Genomic DNA, 21854 nt, shown 5'->3' on the forward strand with positions numbered 1-21854 from the left:
TAAAAACCCTTGAAAATCTCTCCCTAGAATAGTCGAAATAACAAAAACCCGGAGGTGGTTTCTGGATGTTGAAGGGCTTTTGAGTTTTTCCTGGAGGGTGTACCCTCATATGTCGTTGAGCATCTCCTCTATCTCCCTCAGGAGAAAGAGGAAAGGTTCATCATCCACAACTTCTTATGGGATAGGGGTGGTGGTTACCGGAACCGTATGAAGTGTGTCTAGAGGTGGTTCCCGTGGAATTTCATCCAATCCAGTAGGGATGATGATTTGTTGTGCAAGGTTCCAATCTTCTTGTGGGAAGATTGGCTCCATGGGAGGCATAGCAAGAATGTTTAACCTTTGGTGCAAAAGGTTGATTTCTTGGAAGCTTCTCTCAGGTCCCATTGTTAAGTAGTTGACCCGGTCTATTAGGATCTCTTCCACTGATGTCATCTCCTCCATAGCCTCCCTTAGCGCACTCACGTAATGGACAAGAGTAACCTCAATGGAGGGCCTTCTTCCCATCCTGCTATTCCCCATAGTAGTTGAAGAAGTTCCACTGTTTCTGCTTGACATTCTAAGAAAAACAAGGAGGTTGTCATTTACGTAGAACATCACCACGGCCCTGTGCCTCCACTTCTGTTAAGATTTCGAACCCAGAACTCTCTGTTTTAAGTTATTTTCTCTTTGGTTTTTGAAAATTTTGAACGTAAATAACTTGAAACATTGTTGTAAAACATTTACTTTGAGAGAGTTTGGGTTTAAAATCACTTCTTTATGTTGGAAAAGCTTGAAGCTTTGAAGATTCAAGCTTTCATGGAGGTTGAATGTTTTGGAGAAGAAGGAAATAGATAAAAGTGGAAAAGACAAGAAGGTTTGATGAAACCTTTTTAACAATATACCTTTTTGGGTATACGTGTAGAATCAGATCAGATCTTTGTCTTTGGAGTGAGTCCAAGATATGATGCCAAAGGGCTGACTTTATAGAAAGTGACAACACAGTGGCCACGGCCCCGTGCCTGGGTGGCACGACCCTGTGGTCTGCAACGAGTCAGAGTAGCTTTTGGCAGCTAGTGACCACGGGGCGTGTTGGCAAGGCACGACCCCGTGTTGTTTTTGAGATTTATTAATTTTTGTCTTTAATTAAGGCGTTTTATTTTATCAGGTGGCTCTTTACTGGTAGGGACAACACCAAAGTGCCGGATGTACCTAAGGTGCTTGTGATTTATACGAAGACGTAAGAGGTTGTCGGAAAGGAAGAATCCTGAACTATACGGTGGGTGAATCCGACCTTAATTTACCTTATCTGGGCTCTTGTTAAAGAAGGTATCAGTCGAATCGCTCTTGTCTATGTATGCACCGGACGTAGCCGGTGGTGAGTCCGTCATAGCACAATCAAAACAGGGACGACTATCGCATTCGTCCTCACAAGTTGTTAGGGTACGCGCAGCGGCTTTGATGTTATTTATTTCTGAATGGGCCCCCATCAAATCTTCTCCATTGTTAGTGTTTTGTGATGAACACCTCATATTCATCATAAACTCTATTGCTTTTAATTTTTTAAAAAATCCTCTTTTCTATTTGGCATATGTCATCTGAGGTTATGTCTTCTTGAAAAGAGGTTTGATGGCATTCAGACGGACGATAGTTATCATTTTTACTTTCGCCCTTCTTAAGGTGACTTTCACTGGAGGATGATGGGTTCATTAGGTAATGGGGTCGAAATTTAGAAACTAGCATTCTAAATCTCAATGAAACCCACCACATAATTGACACCATTCACCGTAAGAATTGCGAAAGTAAAAATAATCAGTATCATCCATATTTTTGTTAGATGTTATTAACCGTCGGGATCGGACGGTCTTGTTTTGCAGTTGCTGGCAGGGAGACACGACCCCGTGTTGAGCTAACACGGCCCCGTGTCACAGCTACTGTCTGACTAAAACATTTTTGCCAGCTGTTGTTAAGGGCACGACCCCATGTTTAGCCAGCACGGTCCCGTGCTGCAGCTGCAGGAAAAATGCAGAAAATGCAAAAACAAAGAAAACTCGAAAAAATTAAAAAGATAAAGATAAAAATTAATTAGGCCGTTAATTTTAAGCTTTCTCAAAATCCTTGTGTCCCTGGTAACGGCGCCAAAAACTTGATGTGAGTGAGGGTGTGTGTAAATTTTAGATATATTTTAAGCACTTTTTACTCGTGGATCAACCTTTAAATTTATAAAACATGATACACTACTACCACTCTACACACATTAGGGCGCATCCATTGTAGATGTAGTATAGTGATGGTAAGATACCGAGGTCGTCCAAGGACACAAGAACTTTTAATACCGGCTTATCGTTAATGTCTAATCTAACCAAATTTTGATAAAAGTTTTTGAAATTTTAATAGATAAACTAAAAATAAAAACGTCAATGAAAGGAAAAACGTATAGACAAGAAGGAATCACTTGGTTCCAACTCCTCTTTTATGTATCCTTTGATGACTTCCGCACTTTGGGCTTTTTAAGAGATTATCTTAATTATAGTGGTAGGCCCCTCTTGTGAAGGCGATGTTACCCTCGGCCATATTGGTCTGAGTCAGCAGGGATACAGTCCTGTAAGGCAAGATTATTGAAAGATAATTAAATAAGTTACTAATGCGAAAGTGGTAGGCCCCTCTTGTGAAGGCGATGTTACCCTCAGCCATATTGGTCTGAGTCAGCAGGGGTACAGTCCCGCAAGGCCGGATAAAGTTTTAATAGTAGTTAATTTATAAGGGATTACAAGCCGTTCTTACTTCCCCCGATTTGATGCTATCTGCCTCAAGGGAAGTCCTAATAAGCTTGAATCAGTTCCTCGCATGATCTATACACTGAACGAGGCAATAACTTTAACCAAACACCTTTCTAACCCCCTTCCAGGCAGTTAACACGCTTTATATAGACCGTAAAGACATGAATGAGTGAATCAACAAAACATGAATAAATGATTAAACAAAGTTCACCTTCAATATAAAAAAACTAGTTATTAAAGTCATTAATACACACCCAATTGAAAAGTTGTCAAAGATTGGAAATCAAAAGTAATACATAAAATATTTGTCTTCACCAAGTGATGTAAGAGATTTAGCAAAGCATGGCCTTTGATTTACAAGAACTCTTACGATCGATCTTGGATCCCGAGACTATGACACACTCTAAAAGATGAAAGATGGATGATGGTGGTGGGTGTTGGTGTTGTAGTGGTGGTGGACTGATGGCAAGTGTGAGAGAAGTGGTTTGCCAAGGGTTGTCTTTCTCTTGAACCAAGCACCTCTATTTATAGTTGAAAAAAGAGGGCAGACACCGCCCCGTGCCCACCTGGCACGACCCCGTGCCCACCTGGCACGACCCCGTGGTCTTCTATTTCTCTCCCTTCATTAACTGCAGATGTCAGGTCTTTTACTAACACCCCCCGTGGTGACAGAACACGGCCTCGTGGTGAGTTTACTTACTGTACTATCACAGATTCTGCGAGTCCTAAAGTTGACCACGACCCATGTTGAGTTAGCACGGCCCCGTGTTGGTTTGTCTTTTGTTGTTGTCTTTTTTCTGCAGGGAATCTTGACTGGGCACGACTCCATGCCTGGTGGGCACGGCCCCGTGCCTAAGCTTCTGTTTTTGTTATTTTTGTTGTTTTGGATGTGGATGGGGGTTCGGTAGGTTGTGTCAATCCTTCTTCTTTGTATTTGTGTTGATTTCTGCTGTTAATTTGTTCCTTTTATTCGTTTAAGCTCTTTTGATCCTGTACATTAAAAGTAAGTTATTGTTGTTAGTTTGTTCCATTTATTCGTTTAAGCTCTTTTGATCCTGTAAATTAAAAGTAAACAAAGAAACATGCTTTTTCCAACATTAGTACCAGAAAGGGGTTGATTTTATGCCTTGTTTGATGTAATTTATAAGTTGCATTTTGCGCACATCAGTGTAGTCTTGGGATCTAAGATCAATAGTAAGAGTCTTTGTTAAACAAATGCCATGCTTGGCTAATCTCTTACATCACTTGGTGAAGACAAAATCATTTATGTATTACTTTGATTTCCTAGCTTTGGTAACTTTTTATTTCAGTTTGTATTAATGACTTTAATAACTAGTTTTTTTATATTGAAGGTGAACTTTACTTAATTATTTCGTCATGTTTTATTGATTCACTCATTCGTGTCTTTACGGTCTATATAAAGCGCGTTAATAGGACTTCCCTTGAGGCTGATAGCATCAAATCGGGGGAAGTAAGAACGACTTGTAATCCCTTATAAATAAATTACTATGAAACTTTAAACCGACCTTGCGGGACTGTATCCCTACTGACTCAGACCAATATGGCCGAGGGTAGCGTTGCCTCCAAAGAGGGACATGCCACGTTTTGCATTCATAACTCGCTTAATTGTCTTTTAATAATCCGACCTTGCGGGACTGTATCTGTGACAACCCGCAATTTCAGGTTAATACTTTAACCTAACCACAGTTAGCTTTGATATACATTCATAGCATAGCATTTAACTAGGGTTAGCTAAATGAGTCTACATTGGTAATTCGGGGAATTACCGGAACACACATATAAGTTAACTGTCGAACGTTGGTGACTAACTCGGATAATGTTTATAAACGGACGGTTTATACGGTACTTATACGTTGCATGACAAATACGTGAATTATATGGTGTAACTGCAAACTGCAAGATGTTATGTGCTTTTATGTGAAAATTATATAATTAAGGGTGTATTATGGTTATTAGGGAAGTTATAACAAAACACTGCAACCCTAAACATCCCTCACAATCTCAATGTACGGTAGTTTCTCTAATCATTTCTGGCTACACAAGTCTCACACACAATCATCAATCTTTGATCTTTCAATTCTTCAAGAACAAACTTTATATCAAATCTAAGGTAATGTTTATGTTATACGTTGTTATTCTTGTTCTCTTGATTTCATGCAAACCCTAGACATCCAAACAATCATCTGTGGTTAATTGATTATGCCTGATGAATGTGTGATTGTTTGTATGTGAATGTGTAAACTGTTTATTAGTTATTATTGATGCTATTGACATGCTAGAGCTACTAACCTGCTGTGTTGATTCGTAACATTGTTGATTAGGGTTTTGATCGTAGAACTGTAGTGCAACTGTTACATTGATATTTGATATTTGCTTACTTGTTGTTAACTGTGCAAGTAGGGTTTGGTCCGACTTTGTGAAGTCACAAAGTTCGGATTATTGGAATTACAATTAAAGCCTGAGTTTATTTGTATAAAAAGTTCCGAGTTGATTAAAGGATCCGAGTTTAATGTTTAACAAAGTGGTCTGAGTTTCTTAACTTAGAGAATCCGAGTTTATATGTGACAAGATGAGTTTGAGTTTATGAATAATATGAATCGTCTGATTTACTTATGATTTCTGAGTTTTACATGCATTCCTGATTAATACAAGTGCCTGAGTTATTTATGATGTTTCCGAACTTGTGTGAATAACATATTATTTCCGAGTATGTGAATAAAAAGGGCTTATCCGAGTTTATGTAAATAAAAAGGGGTTGTCCGAGTTTAATGGTGAATAGAAGGCTTGTCCGAGTTTTAGATGTTTAGTCTGAGTTAATGTGGGGTTCTAAATATATACATGCAGTCTGAGTTTGTCTTTATGATTCCTAGTTATACATATATGTATAATTCTGAGTTTTGCTTGATGATTCTGAATTATACATATATGTATAGTTCCGAGTTTTGCTTGATGATTCCGAGTTATACATATATGTATAGTTCCGAGTTTCTTTATAATTTATCAAGTTATCGGGGTTTTTATGTGGTGAGTCTAAACTTATATATGTTTGGTATAAAAGGATCCGAGTTACTGGAGTCCTAATTTAATTGTATAGGATGTCGTTCCAAGTTCATTTATGTTACCACCTAGAGAAAACCACTGCATGATACTGTGTGTTAAACTTATAACCTAATCACATTAAACACATGGTTGTTTGGACAATTAGGGAATTGCAAAACCCTACTTATATACATATTTACACTTATTGTACATTAGATCGCATGTAACAGACCTCACATATTATTAACGCTAGACGTACGTTAGCACATGCCGAGCAAACTAAGGTGAGTTCACTATTCTTTCACAAGCATGCGTCCCGGGGGGACAAACTATTATTCCTGGGAGGAATACTTTTAAATGTTGTAGTTTAATTTCGATCTCAGTTGATAAACTCGAAATCTATCACGGAAGTCCCTACTTAATACCGAGCTAGTTGCCTGGGAGGCAACAAGGTATTAGTTGATAGCGCTATTAGGTTTGACAAACCTCACACCGTGCTGGGAGTCGGGCATGAACTAAGGACCTTAAACATATGTATCAATGTTGATAGACATTGATGAGGGCATAACAAACATAACAGTCAAACCGGTACCGAGTTTATTGTTACTTGACATGTCTTTAAAGCTAAACGATTACATTATTTACGTTGAACAAAACTGTAAACTCGCCAACTTTATGTTGACACACTTTTCTGCATGCTTGCAGGTCGTTAAATACATCATGCTTAGGAACTTGCAGTCTGGGGAGCTGGAAGTGTCATGGGGCGTGCTACTTGATGAAACATTTAATACTTTGCACTTTTAAAACAATTTGATTTTGGTGGTCTTGAAACAAATACAATTGCTTCCGCTGAACATATACTTTGTTGAAACGTTTATTTTAGAAATGCACTATTCATGTTGGACATGATATTTGTGTTTAATATTATTTGCTATTTAGTTCGACATAATTAGTGGCTAGATCCTGGTACGTCACACGCCTCGCGGTGAAATCCGCATGTGGTAATTTGGGAGTGTGACAATATCCCTGCCGACTCAGACTAATATGGCCGAGGGTAGCGTCCTCCAAAAGAGGGACATGCCATAATAACTAAGATAATCTCTTAGAAAACCCAAAGCGAGGAAATCATCAAAGGATACATAAATGACAAGTCGGATCCAAGTGATTCTATCTTGTCTGTCTGTTTTATTTATTTATTCTGTTCTTTTATTTTTATTTATTAAAAACAAAAACAAAAATTTTCTCTCAATATTTGGTTAGATTAGATGTCAACGATATTTCGATATTAAAAGCTCTTGTGTCCTTGGACGATCTCAGTATCCACCATCACTATACTACGCCAACGATGGGTGCACTTGTCCTAGCATGTTGTAGAGAGTGATAGTTTTATATCGTGTTTTATAAATTTAAAGCTTGATTAAAGGGTAAAAAGGTAGTAAAAATATATTAAAAATCCGTACACGCTCCGACACGTCAAGTTTTTTGCACCGTTGCCGGGGACACAAGGATTTTAAGAAAGTTTAAATTCGATTGCCTTATCATTTTTATGCTTTTCTAATTTTTCTTTTTAGGTTTTTTCTTCTTTTTCTTTTAGTTTTTAACTTTCTGCAAGAGTGACACGGGGTCGTGTGTGATCAACACGGGGCTGTGTCACACCCTCAGTAACACCAGAACTGTTTTCTGCCAGATACGAGTTGCATCATGGGGCCGTGTAACAACAACAGTTTGTAAGAAAACAGTAACAGTCTGATCCCGACGGTAAAACCAATTTGGAAAACATGGATGTTTATGATTATTTTTACCCCCGCCACTCTTATGGTGAATGGTGCAAGTTATGTGGAGGAATGCATCAAGAATTAGAATGTGGCATTCTAAGATTTGATCCCCACTACTTAGCCCCATCGTTTTCCTGTTACAATCACCTTAAGATGGGCGGAAGTAAAAACGATAATGACATCCCCTCACCTGAATTCCATCAAACCTCTTTCCTAGGAGACCTAGAAGATGTAGGTCAAATAGAAAAGAGGATTCTCCAGAAACTCAAAGAAATAGAATCCATGATAAAGGCGCGATATTCATCAAGGAATGTAAGAAAAAGAGAACCTATGGAGCAACACTAAGGTATAAACAACACCGAGACTAACAAACTTACCCGAGACACTTGCGAAAACGAAGGCGATAGTCATCCTTGTATGGACCTTGCGATGACAGTCCCCTTTACAGTGTGTGAGTCTCACACCGACGGTTTGGACGGGAGCGAGTCGACTCACACCTTCTTTAACGAGAGCCCAGATAAGGTAAATAAAGGAAGGTTTCGCTTTCCTACTTTTAAATTAGGATTCTAGCTTTCCAACAACCTCCGGCGTTTTGGTACCTCTCGCCAGAGCCTAAGGTATATCCGGCAATACGGTTTTGTTCCAACTAAACTAGTAAGGAACAACCCGATAAAAAAACGATACCTTAAAACCTCAGACGTAACTTCATAAAAACCCTGAGACACCGGGCTGTGTCTGATCTTCTTCCAAACATGAGGGCGTGTCAGAAAAAACGGGGTCATGCCCCTCGTATTTTTTAGCACGGGGCCATGTCAACCTAGACATGGGCCGTGTCTCACTAACGGACAACATTCTCTGAGTCATGCAGGCGACACGGGGATGTGCTTCCTAGACACGGGGCCGTGTCGATGTGTTGTCACTTTCTATAAATTCAGCCTTGAGGAGATACTTTTAAAGTTTAACAATTTTCTGTTAGGGTGGAATCATATCTTGTGCAAGAACTTGGATTATTGTTTGACTTTTGGATTACAAGATTATAAATCTTTGATGATCATATATATCACTATTAACCAAAAGAATTACATTTTCCTATGTTTCGTATAATTTTGATTTTTGGATCTTTGTGAACCAAATTCAATTATTCATCATTGCAGATAATTTTTGAAGAAGTCTTGGTGATACGAAAAATGATACTAAACAGACCAAAGAAACTAAACACACTCAACTATGAGATGGTACATACAGTACGATACAATACAATACAATTCAAAACAGATAATCGTGTGTATGTGTTGCTTACATGTATCATGTATTGATTATAGTTAAGAAGTATGTACGAGAAGTCGAGAGCTTATGAGGATGACCCCACGGTTAAGTTCGTTATACTGAAGGTACAAAGTTTCGTAGGAGATCCAAATCGACTAAAAGACCACAAACTTGCTCCATGTACTCTTCAGTGAAGTAAAAAGAATGATAATCATCAAATCAGCCTTATGACTAACACGTTTTATTAAATTACCCATCGACTCTTAATTTAATAAAAAAAAGCCTTATGACTAACACGTTTTATTAAATTATCCATCGACTCTCAATATATTCAAAAAAGCCTTATGACTAACACGTTTTATTAAATTACCATCGGCTCTCAATTTAATAAAAAAATCAGTTCAACGAAGTATTAACATGGGCATAGATTGAGCCACGTCCGCGCAAGAATATGTATACTACACCAAAAATTAAAAATAAAAAATAAAAACCAAATATAACTAATTAAAAATAAATAAATAAAAATCAAAAATAGCTAAAATTTAAAGTTGACTAGTTACTTTCTGGCCGCGCGTTGCGGCGGGACCCAATGACTACAAAAGGCGTGTCAGCAACGGCAAACAGATACCGAATATCAAATCATAAATAAAATGACGTGGTAAGGATAGTCACTCCGTCATAAAAAAACGATTTTAAATAACCTAATATATAATAATAGGACCCACACGTCCTACACGTTGGAAATTCGGTTATTTTCAGTTCAGTTATTACGGTCCTAACACGTTAAAATATGGATGAGCTCGGTACCGGTAACGGCAGCGAAAGTAGCGATCCGGAAAATCATCTAAATTAGGTACCAGCATCGAAAATGCTCGGTACAATACGGTATGGTATGGTATTTGAAGGTAAAAATCAATAAATACATGTATGGTGCTAGACCGGTGTCGAACCGAAAGTAACGATTCTGAAAACGCCAAAAGGTGGGTACCAAATTGGTACCGAAAATGATTTGGTATAGTAAATTTGGTACCGATACGATACCGGTTCGTTTACAGGATTTGATACGATTTGCTCATCAATATTCTAAATATCCAAGTAAATTTAACATGCTACAATTCATTCATTACAAAAAAAGACAAAAAAGAAAGCAAAATAAGTTGTTGTGTATATAAAACCTCATTCAAACGAAATACAGTTTACTTACTGTGTGTATGAAAAGTAATCTAAACGGTGCAATTACTTGCATTGCTGCGTTGCTATAGGATTTGATGAGCTCGGTACCAACCGGTACCGAAATCCCCAAAAGTGGGTACCAGTACCGAATATACCTAGCATGGTACGGTTCGGTACCGGTCGGTACTGGTACGGCACTAGTATTTGAGGGTAAAAACTGGTGAATACCTGTGCAGAACCAGTACCGAAAATACACCGGTTTGATAAATTTGAGACCGATACCTATACCTGATACCATTTGATCATCTCTTAATGATGTTACTATTAATTTCATTATAATTTTAATTTAAAAAATAAATAATGAATCACTGTTCATTGAGTTTCTTTTTTATCATATATAAATTTTCAGTCTTTATTATTACTTCTAAAAACCATTTTTTGATTTATGATGGTTAATAGATACTTAACTGTTTTCCTAAACATATTATATCTCGTTTTCCAGTGAAAAGGACATAATATTTCTGTATAGGTAATTATTATGGTCAATAGATACTTAACTGGGTCAATAGATAGTTAACTGTAAGTTAGTGTCTATTGACCATAATAATTAAAAAAAAAGGTTTTTTGAAGTAATAATGAAGACTGAAAATTAACTTTAAATTTTAGTTATTATTTTGTTTTTAATTAGTTATATTTAGTTTTTATTTATTTATTTTTAAAATTTTTGGCGCAGTATCCATATTCTACCGCCGACGTGGCTCAATCTATGCACATGTTAATACTTTGTTGAACCGAGTTTTTTTATTAAATTGAGAGTCGATGGGTAATTTAATAAAACGTGTTAGTCATAAGGTTTTTTTATTAAATTGAGAGTCGATGGGTAATTTAACAAACTTTCACGTGTAATCGAGTTTTACCGAATCGTTAAATGTCTAACCCGATGGTAAGGTTATTACTACGATGCAACGGCAACTCTAAGTTCGTTTAATCCCACATATACCCCATATATGTACTAATCCTTAAGAACAACTTAGTTCTGGAGCGATTATATATATATATATATATATATATTCATAAAATCATGTTAACGTGCATGTAGGTGTGTATTTGTATTAAGATAGCACACGTTATAAGACCGGGTAATATATTAATACAGTTTTTCCAAATATTGTCATACATACTAACAATTTATTTAAGTAAAGCAGACTTATCAGAGATCCTGTAATATATATATATATATATATATAATATATATAGGATTATGTTCATTTGTGAACAATTTTTTGTGAGTGAACTGAGTGAACTAATCTTGACTCTTGATCATTTTCTATATTAAAAGGGTAAGATTGACATTAGCTAAGTATTTTAAATTAAAATCTCTTAATTTTCTTATCTCTTAACTCTCTCTCTTTCTCTCTCTCTCATTTTTAATTATTTCAAGAGTAAATTACAAAAACCGTCCTTTATGTATGTCGCTTATTGCAAAGTGTGTCCTTTATCTTCAAAATGTACAAAAAACATACTTGATGTTTGCAAACCCTTGCATGTTACGTCCTTTAGTCCTAACACAGTTAGTTTTCATGGTTAAATTTGACTAAGTCAACCCCACATAAGGGTATTTTGGTCATTTTATCCTAAATGTTAAAATAAATAATCATAAAAAACAATAAATAAAACAATTTAAAAATTATATATGTATATATAGTTATAAATATATACAGACACCTAATATCTTCTCCTTCTCTCTCTCTAACTATCCTACCCCACCACCACAACCCACCTGTCACCACCACCACCACCGATCTGTCTCCTCTCTCTTATCTCTTCACACATAGAGCACCAGACTCACAGACAAATAAACCTTAATCTCCTTCAGAAACTCCCTTCAAAACCCACAAATTCTCCATTCATGGAACCCAAACACCTACCATTGTCAATGTGTAGGTATTTCTTGCCACAACAATCAAAACACCAAGCTTATTCTCCCACACTTCTCACTCAAAGGCTCTGTTCCAAACACTCTGTTTTCACTTTCTGTACCAACTGTTATCGATCTCTCTTCCAATCACCTCTCTGGTGAACTTCCGGTGAACTTTCCGGTAACATTTCACAACTCCGCCGGTTAGAACAACTCAATATGGGACAAAACCAGTTTTCCGGCAAGATTCTGGTTGAAATTAAGGAGCTTACTTTGCTCCGGACATGTCGTTTTCGGTTGAGAACAATCAGCTTTTTGTCCCGTTGCCGCTACGCCACCCTAATTTTTCACTTTTTTGTAGTTTATTGAAACATATAGGTGTTTTTGACATTCAGGGTTTTATTTTCAAATCTGTAACAATTGGTGGTTCGATTGAGGTGTGATTGAATAGAAAAGTTAGATTTGTTTCAAATTTTGATGATTTATTTACAGTGAAACTTAAGCAATAAGAAACCCAAAACCAAATCAAAACCCCAAATCTGATGATAATTATGAACTCTGTTTCAAAACCCCCAAATCTGTGCTATAAATTCTGTTTTAAAACCCCTGAAATGGCAATGGAATGATGTTGGTTATCTGGAGATGAACAGATCTGATGGAGATGGTGGGTGGTATGTAGCCGAAGATAGGGATGGTGGTTGATTTCAAGTGACGTCATTGGTTACAAGGATGGTTGTCAGCGATAGCCGTTTGGTGGAGATGGTGGAGGGAAAAAGAGGGGCAGAAGTGTAGGAGATGGTGGTCAGAAACGGTGGTGGTGGTTGTCTGGTGGCTGTAAACGGTGGTGTTAGTTGTTTGGTGGTGGAAACGATGAAAGCGATGAAACGCCAACATGAAACTGGTGGGTTGGTGGTTGTTGTAGGTGGCAGGTGGATGGTGGTGATGGTGGTTGTGGTGGGGGGAGGTGGTGGGAGACAGTGGGAGTAGGTGGTGGTGGTGGTGGTAGGGAAGTTATTGAGAGAGAGAGAGAGAAAATATGTCTGTATATGTATAATTTTTTAAAGATGATTAATATATTTATTATTTTTTATTTTTATTTTATATGATTATTTATTTAAATATGTAGGGGAAAATGACCAAGATACCCTCATGTGGGGTCCAGTTGGTCAGGCTTAACCATGAAAATTAACTGAGTTAGGAAACGTGTAAGGATTTGTAAACATAAAGTACGTTTTCTGTAATTATTGAAGACAAAGGACATAGTTTGCAATAAGCGACATACATAAAGGACGATTTTTGTTAAACCTTATGTTCTTTTTAAAATTAAATATTAAACCTAGTTAAATTATGGTTTTTAACATATGTGTATATAGGTAAGTCTATACAAGACTTATACACTTGTGCATTATTACATCTTGCTCCCACAGGTCGGTATAAACCAGATTTATACACCTGTGTATTATTCAAGTACATATGTGTATACATGTCGATATATAGCAGACGTATACACTTGTGTATTATTCAAGTACATATATAGTGTATACTGGTCGGTATTTACTAGACTTATACACCTGTGTATTATTACATGTTTCCACTATGCATCTTTTCATGAAACATTGATCTAATACTGACGTGCGCGGGTGTAGTTATATTTTTTAGATATATTTCAACTCTTTTTACTCGCAAATTCAAGTTTTAAATTTATAAAACACGATATTCTACTATCACTCTACACACACGTTAGGGCAAGCGCACCCATCGCGGACGTATTATAGTGATGGCAAGATACCGAGGTCGTCCAATGACATAAAAGCTTTTAATAACGACTTATCGTTAACGTCTAATCTAATCAAATTTTGATGAAAAAGTTTTAAAGTAATAAAAAGATAAACTTAAAAAAGCAAAAATAAAATATAAGGAAAAACAGATAGACAAGAAGGAATCACATGGTTCCAACTCCTCTTTTATGTATCCTTTTAATGATTTTCGCACTTTAGGCATTTTAAGAGATTATTTTTAAGTTATAGTAGTAGGCCCCCCTTCCAGGCAGCATTACCCTCAACCTATTGGTATGAGTCAGTAGGGATACAGTCCCGCAAGGTCGGATTATTGAAAGATAATTAAGTAAGTTATTAATGCGAAAAGTGGTAGCCCCCTTCCAGGCAGCGTTACCCTCAACCCTTTGGTCTGAGTCAGCAGGGATACAGTCCTCGCAGGGTTGGTTTAAAGTTTTAATAATAGTTTATAGATAAGGGGTTCAAGCGGTTTCTTACTCTCAGTCGGGCCAGTCATTCCTAGCCAATTCATGGAGTAGTACTAAGCTTGAATCAGGTTCTCGCAGGATCTATACACTGAACGAGACATAGAATTACCCAACCACCCTTCTAACCCCCTTCCAAGTAGTTAACGCGCTTTTTATAGACCGTAAGGCATGAATATGTGAATCAACGACATATGAAGAATGATTAGTTAAATTCGCCTTCAATATAAAAAACTAGTTATTAAATTCATTAATACATACCCAATTAAAAAGGAGCCAAAGATCGGAAATAAAAAAGAAATACATAAAAGATTTGTCTTCACCAAGTGATGTAAGAGTTTAGCCAAGCATGGCCTTTGTTTGACAAGAACTCTTAGGATTGATCTTGGATCTCGAGACTATTACACACTCTAAATGATGGAAGATGGATAATGGTGTTGTAGTCATGGTGGAGTGGTGGCAAGTGTGAGAGAAGTGGTTTGCCAAGGGGTGGATTGGAATGGAACCAAGCACCCCTATTTATAGCTGAAGACAGACGTCCACCACTGCCCGTGCCCGCTTGGTAGGGGTGTGAATTTCTGACACGACCCGAAAACACGACACGAACCTAACACGAAATTCGTGGGTTTGGGTTTAGTCTAAACGGGTTCGGGTCAGTTTCAGGTTGAACGCACAAACCCGTTTAGCTAAACGGGTCAGGGTCGGGACAACCTAGTCGGGTTGGCGGGTTGACCCATTTAATCCATTTCTATTATATTATATTTTTTAAAATATGTTTTATGTCATAAATAAAATTAGGTGTGTATTTTATGCTAGAAATATAACTTAAAAATGGAAGTTGACATAAATTTTTATGTAATTTTATTATATAAATTTGTGTTTTTTTGGAGTAGTGTTAATTTTAATATATTAATTTGCTGAAAAAACAAAAAATAAAAATTTCGGGTTGAATGGGTCGGGTTCGAGTCAGTATGCGAATATTCGGGTCGGGTTCGGGTTCGTCTAAAATTTTCGGGTTCGGGTCGGGTTGAACCCACCAACCCACGAACACGACCCGTTTAGCACCCCTATCGCCTGGCACGACCCCGTGGCCGTCTCTCTCTCTCTCTCTCTTCCTCATTAACTGCAGTGTCAGGTATTGTACTAACACGGTCCTGTGTGTCAACGGCATGACCCGTCACCAATGTACTTGTTGTACTATCTCAGGTTCTGTGAATCTTAGAGTTGACCACGCCCCGTGTTGCCTTAGCACGGCCCCGTGTTGGTTGTCTGTTTTGTCATTTGCTGTTGTCTTTTCTTCTGCAGAGATTCCTATCTTGGGCATGTGGTGGGCACGGCCCCATGCCAGGTCTTTTGATCTTGCCATTTTCTTGGTTCGGATGTGGATTGGGGTTTGGCGAGTTGCGTCAATCCTCCTTCATTGTATTTATGTTGGTTTTTGCTATTATTTTGCTCTTTTTGCACGTTTGAGCTCTTTTGACCTTGTAAATTAAAAAGGAACAAAGAACCAAGCTTTTTTCAACATTAGTACTGAAAAAAGGTTGATTTTACGCCGTATTTGATGTAATTTATATGTTGTATTTTATGCACATCAAATACATATATGATAGAGAATGTAATTAAATATTTTTAATTGTGTTCTAGATGGGACAATATTTGATAATGTTTGTATTTTTTTAAATTATCAAATACTAAGTTAAGTAATTTGTGAGAGAGAAAAAATATAGAAAATTTAATTAAACGAGTTGACGCCAATCCGCGCGTTGCAGCGGAAAGTTTTGATGCGTGTATGTCAAAATTATTACATTTTATACAGTTACCACGGGTATGTAAATAGCGTTGGCGGGCGTTTTTTATACATTAGGTTAGAATATATGTGTCGTAAATGTGGTATACATAACTTTTGGATGACGGCGATTAAAAATTTGCGATTAAACATATATGCATCAAAATATGTGGTTAGAATATCGGCAGTCGGGCACGGTGTATAGAGGCGACGCACTAGAGGGACACCGTCACCCTACCCCTATTGCCACTTTTGATTCCACCGGAAAAGAATAGCCGGCGTGAGTTCACGCCAATATCGGCCATCCCTCTCTCCCTAGAATACCAACAGCAGTTGCCTGTTCCATTTAGAGCAGTGTGGTGCCCAATCGAGGGGAAACCACCACCTCACCACCGGTCATCGGCAGACTGTGCCACTATTATCAATTACTACCGGAACTGTCACAACTCTTCCTTTCTCAAACCACCATAGAAACCTTCGATGACAACCCCAAAACTCTGTCTAGGATTTGAAAAAAAAATTAGATGATACAATGAAACCTAAATTTAATATTTCCTATAATTAAAAACAGTTTAATAACAATAACAGAAACACCAACCCAAGAATATCCTTCCTTCATCTCTTAAAAAAACATAAATGCTTTTCTCTCTTTACACTCTGCTATACAATCGAATACAATATACATAATACATGTTCTTTGTATCTAATGACTGCATATCTTTGTACAATACAATATACATAATACATGTTCTTTGTATCTAATGACTGCATATCTTTGTACATCATATACACCAATTGAAATTCATCATTTTTGTTTGATTGCAAGCACATACAAATTTGAAATTGTATTTGTAATCAATCACTATAAATTGCATATGACAAACAGATCTTTATGTCACGATTCAAGAAGAAAAAATAACTACAAACATACAAAACACGTATGCGTGAATCGATTGAACAAAGTAAAATAGTTAAACGCCTACAAATGTTTACCCAATATCCCTATGTATTTGCAGATGAAAAGAATAATCACAAACATGGAAAAAAAAGATTGTTTGGTGTACGGAGTCAATAAAAAAAGCTATTCAAGAAGAATTTCTAAATGATAAAGTTAAAATCATGAAAAAAATATTTAGCTTTGATGATGCGAACGTAAATGAATGGTGGTTTGGTTTTGATTTAAGAATGAAGATCGAAGAAAGGGATTTGGTTTAAAATAGAGAACTGGAAGCGGTTCAATTAAAACAAAGATGATGTGACTATTTATTTATGAATATATAGTTATATGTCATGAAATGATGCGATGAATCAACACACCAATTCATAAGATGGTTAATTAATTTTTTTTTTCGAACGGAATGTCGGTTCTGTGATAACTTTGAAGAGCAAGTTACTTTTTTCTATAATATAATACATGAGATGAGATCAAATACAAACCTCAATATGTGTAAGAACTATAAGAACCAACCACTATTAGACATGTCCTTTATTAAAAAAACTAGATAATGGTATTTTAGACTTTATCACTCTATTTTTTGAATTTAATTAATTCCAAATTTTAATTATCCCCTATATTCATGCACTATTTCAAATCAAAATTTGAAAATTTCCAACAACATGCACTTTGTAAATCAACACAATCTTCACAAATCGCAACAATAGGCACTTTGTTAATCAACACTTTGTTAATCAACACAATCTCCGCCAACAACAGGCAATTTGTTAATCAGCACTTTGTAACAAATTATTACAACTATATGATTGTTTTAAACTAAGATAAAAGTCAATAAAGATAAGTACCAAGAATTCAAATAAAGAAATAAACAGATAAACTAAAATAAAGACTTGAAATTAATTTTCTATTACGCAGTTAGCATGTGTATTTACATAAATTTAGTTTCCTGTTGTGCTTGTTTTTCAAGTGCAGCAAAAAACAAATTTAATTCCCTGTTGTGCTTGTTTTTCAAGTGCTGCTAAAACATGTGCTACTTTTTTTTCAGTATGTTTTTAATGTGTTGTTTACACATGTGCTGGTATGTTTCTAAAGTTCTGTTAGCACATGTGCTGATATGTTTTTAAAGTGTTGTTAGCATATGTGCTGGTATGTTTTTAAAGTGTTGTTAACACACGTGTTGGTTAGTTTTCAAAGTGTTGATTCAAATCACCTTCAAGCAGGATAAAATCTTATGGGAAGAATATTTAACAAATTTTATGAAATATCTCGATGGGCAATTATATTGTAATTAACACATAATCAGCACATTATTAGCACAATTATAAAACAACTTTTGGTAACTTTTTTAAAAGTTACTTTTATAAATAAAAAAAAGTATAGCAATATGGTACTCATATTAAAGATAAAAAATACTTTGATTTTATGGTATATTTTTTTTTTTAAAAAATAATGAAGTATATAAAAGTTATTTTAGTTTAAAAAACCTTGGTGGAATTTGTATTTAACTGAAAATGTCAAATGACTAGCAATTTTACATAATTACCCCTAAGTTGTTAGTACTAATTTTAGGGCTGGCAATTGGGTACCTGTTAAGACACGATTAGACCCGTTTGACTGAAAAATACACCCTTTGACTTTTTTAGTTTTTAAAATAATTAAAATTACAATGTTAGGATCTATCATTTATTCATCTTTGTACATAAAACATAAAATTGTTTTATAAACATGAGGTAGAAAGTAGTTAAACGAGTCGTAATCATGTTTGAAACTTATGTTGTGCGCGCCGTCAGAAACTGTTAAGACACGATTTGCCAGCCTTAACTAATTTTTAATTATAAGGGTTTTGTTTATAATCAACCATAACCCTTGATTTAAACTATCAATGGTTCAGATCTGTTCTTACGGTTCTTACATTTAGCACTGTTTGTACAGGATCTCAACCCTATAATACATAAATGAATGAATCGATGCCTATTATGGGTGATTTGGTGCCTTTCGAATGAAGCAATGCAATGTGTAGTTGACGCAACCTAAGTTACTAAGTGTTATTTATTTGGGGTTGTTGTGATTAGGGGTGTGTCCCCTCGTAGTGTCAGTTAGAAATTTTATGTATCAAACTAAAATCACACCACTTTTATCATACTGTTTCGTTTTAGAAAGCAACCATTATGTGGTATTTATATTACCCCCTAAATAACTTTTAAAAGTGTTTTGAAAGGTTATGACTTTTTAAAAGGGTATGATCCAAACTATTGTGACTTTTTTGTTAGAGTGTGATATATTTAAAAGTGTATGACTTTTTGTGTGGGTGTTACACATTTAAAAGTAGTTTGAAGAGTTATGACTTTTTGAGGGGGTGTGATCCAAACCATTGTATCTTAAGTTACTTTTCGTATTGTTATAAAATATTCTTTTAATTGGAAAGAAATCATGAGAGAGAAAAAAATCAATTAATTAAATAAAGTAAGAAAAATACAATTATACCTTTGTGTATATTAAAATACATGTAAGTTACAAAAGATAATTACAATGTTGCCACTAAAGAAAAACTCTAGCTCTACAAAATCAATGGTCAGGATAAGTTCATTTTGTTCACAAATACACCATTGTTCATTCATGAACCCTACCCTATATATATATATACACACACACATATGCAAATAATTGGTCAAGGACGCATTGGCGTATCATTTATAGTCGTTAAAATAAATATCATTATATTCGGATAATACGGAAATGTCCCAAATAAGATTATCTATTATCATGCTATAATTACATTTCGGATCTCGTTTAACCGTTCGAAAAAAATATAGATCATTATATTTAAAACTTGTTTCGTGATTCGCAAACGTCATCCGGAATAAACATATACTTTATAATTTTTATAAAATTATTTGAGTCCCGATATACTTTTTTTGTTATAAAATACACACTTAATATTATATATTCTCATGAAAATCGGGCAAAACCCGACAAATTAAGTTTTCGATCATTTTCTATACATCAAAAGTCCAAGCCGGTATCACGTATTTATATTTATACATATGTTCGCATAAATACACGTACAAGTCCTATTATAACTGAATATCTCGCATACAAATCTCATATATTATTTTATATAATTCTACTAATCGGGTCAGACTCACTAGAGCTCGTTTCTCACATGTTACACAAATGTTAACATTAATAGATATTAGGTCATGCTAGACGAGCGTATGTTATACCTAACCGAAGGCTTTGCGAACGGACACATAAAAGTAACATTGCTATGCGTGTTGGCCGGTTATGACCCGTTGACCGATGTTGACTGAGTTTGACCTTCTGACCCGAACCCGATCTCACAACTTGAACCCTACTCGGCCACAAAAACCTTCATCCGCCACTCCCTGGTGACCGTAGCGTCAATCCGACGCCGGCAGCAGTGGCGGACCCAGGAATTTTTCCATGGGGGTGCAGAACATTTTTAAAAATTTTAGGCCCCTAGGTATATAAGTAAAAAAATCGGTTCGTATCGGGTCGGTTCGGGTCGTGTCGGGTCGAGTCATATAAAACAAAAGAAATCGCGCCATAACGTCCTTACTCATGGTTCCTATCACAAACAAATTGATCCATAAGTTCATCGCTCCATAACATAATGTTTCAATTTTAATTTTCAACCCTAGAAATCGTGTGTAATCACCCTAAAAATCATCTAAATAACCATAAACAACGTCAAAACACATGAAATTTCAAACCTATTTAAGAATTTTGTTACCCTTTGGTGTTGGACGGCGGTGGTTTGCGGCTGCTGATGACGTGCTGTTGTGGTTGCTATTGTGTTCAATGATCGCTGGCAGGAGACGACCCAAGAGAGGGAGGGCGGGAGGAATTCTAAGGGACTATTGGGCTTATTTTAATTATTATAGTTTGAACTTAGACCGTTAGGTATGGTGGGGCGGGGGTTTGGGACATGGGTTGACACGTGGCTTGGGGGGGGGCTTCGTTGGGCTGACCCACATTGAAGACGGTATGGTTGGGCGGGGGTTTGGGGCGTGGCCAGCCCAAACGGCTATTTTATATTTTTTAAAACAAAAAATTTAATTTTTTTAATGTTTTTTAAATAAAGAAAATTACATAAAAAAATTCCTAGTGCTTATATTTTTTCTTTATCTCTTCTCTCGTCTCCAACATTAGTTCCAACTCTTCACCTGATAGGTGATCGATGGGCTGGGCTAAAAATTTCATATCATCTCGTCTTTGTTTCAGGGCATCCCTAGCTTCTTTTTTATTTTACACATAGCCGTTGGCCAATGGCTAGCCCAACGGCTAGTTGGTTTGGCCATTGAGAGCCCGCCATGTCATATTGATAGACCCGCCCTACGCCCGGTCTTAAACTCCCGCCCCTTGGGCCACGCCCAAACCCAAGCCCACCCGGGGTGGTGGCTTGGGCGTTTTCAGCCAACCCACGCCCCAACCCCTGCCCCATACCCCACAGTCTTAGGTTGAGTTTGGTTAATGGGCTACTAATTAGTGGGCTAATTATGTTTAATGAAATAGTGGGTTAAGGTATTGGGTATTTGGGTTAAGTTGGGTAGTATAAGTTTATATAATTTAGGTAGTTTTTTTTAATTAGAGTTCACTAAAAAAATTTAAAATATAAATCCATAACATTTTTTACCTAAGGTGTGTGGACGAAAAATTCCAAGGGGTGCGGATGAAAAAATCAAAGGGGGTGCGGACGAAAAAATCCAAGGGATGCGGACGGGATTTTCAACGGAAAATAGCATTAAAATTTTTTTTTCCCGGGGGTGCGCCCGCCCACCTTGGGCTAGGGGTAAGTCCTTCCCTGGCCGGCAGCCGTCACCTAAAAAATCCATCAAAACCACCTCAAATGCCATAGATCTAAGAAATCAGAAGTAGAGAAAC

Source organism: Helianthus annuus, chromosome 10 (assembly GCF_002127325.2).
Source record: "Helianthus annuus cultivar XRQ/B chromosome 10, HanXRQr2.0-SUNRISE, whole genome shotgun sequence".
NCBI classification, from domain to species: domain Eukaryota; kingdom Viridiplantae; phylum Streptophyta; class Magnoliopsida; order Asterales; family Asteraceae; genus Helianthus; species Helianthus annuus.